The 711-nt window shown below is 34.7% G+C and overlaps 1 protein-coding gene across 1 annotated transcript in view; it reads left to right on the top strand.

Annotated features, from left to right (window-relative positions):
• LOC119581792 (cGMP-dependent protein kinase, isozyme 2 forms cD4/T1/T3A/T3B-like) overlaps nucleotides 1–711 on the top strand; it is a gene marked incomplete at its 5' end in the record, with an annotated part of 43492 nt that overhangs the window by 35894 nt on the left and 6887 nt on the right.

The following is a 711-nucleotide window of genomic DNA, read 5'->3' as shown; positions in this document are numbered from 1 at the left end:
GTTCTGTTAAATATTCTCCAGCAGTGCATAAACCAGCCTGAATGGCATAACACAACCATTTTGAAACAGTGGTATAGAAATCCAGTTAAGAAATTTACTGAACAGTGAAACAACTTTCAAAACCCTTCTTGATTCTCAGTTTCATTTTCTAGTCTGATGACTTCCAATAAAATTCTTTGTTGATGTACAATACAATAGTTCTTAACCTTTTTATGAGCGCACCCCCTTTGATAGTTGGCCCTTGCCTCCACACACTCCTTCCTTACATCTTCAGTCAAATAAGTATAGATCCTCCTGAGTTAAAAGGAAATGCTGAAAAGAGTATTTTGTTTGCATAGCAACCCTTATGTACACAGCAAATGTTAAAAGAATTATGATTTGATTAGAGAAACTACTTCTTTCTTCAAATATTATGTCCCCTTCCCCAACTCTCTGGTAATCACTTATACCCTCAGGTTAAAAACCACAGAGACTGCCCATGTGAGCATATTCTTTGGAATAATAAGATATGCAAGTAGTTGCCCTATTTTTGCCTTTCAAAGTGTTCTGGCTTTGAAATATGATGTATGAAATTGAATTCTCATCTGTGGATGAAATCACTTGTAAGTGCTAGCAAGGAAAAGACTATTTTTTCTCTAAATATATTTATTTGTAAAAGTAAGATGAACTCACATAAAGTTGAAAGAGAAGAAATGGAAGGAAAAGGGAGAC

Source organism: Penaeus monodon, chromosome 15, assembly GCF_015228065.2.
Source record: "Penaeus monodon isolate SGIC_2016 chromosome 15, NSTDA_Pmon_1, whole genome shotgun sequence".
NCBI lineage: Eukaryota > Metazoa > Arthropoda > Malacostraca > Decapoda > Penaeidae > Penaeus > Penaeus monodon.
This window is presented reverse-complemented; position numbering and strand designations above follow the sequence as displayed.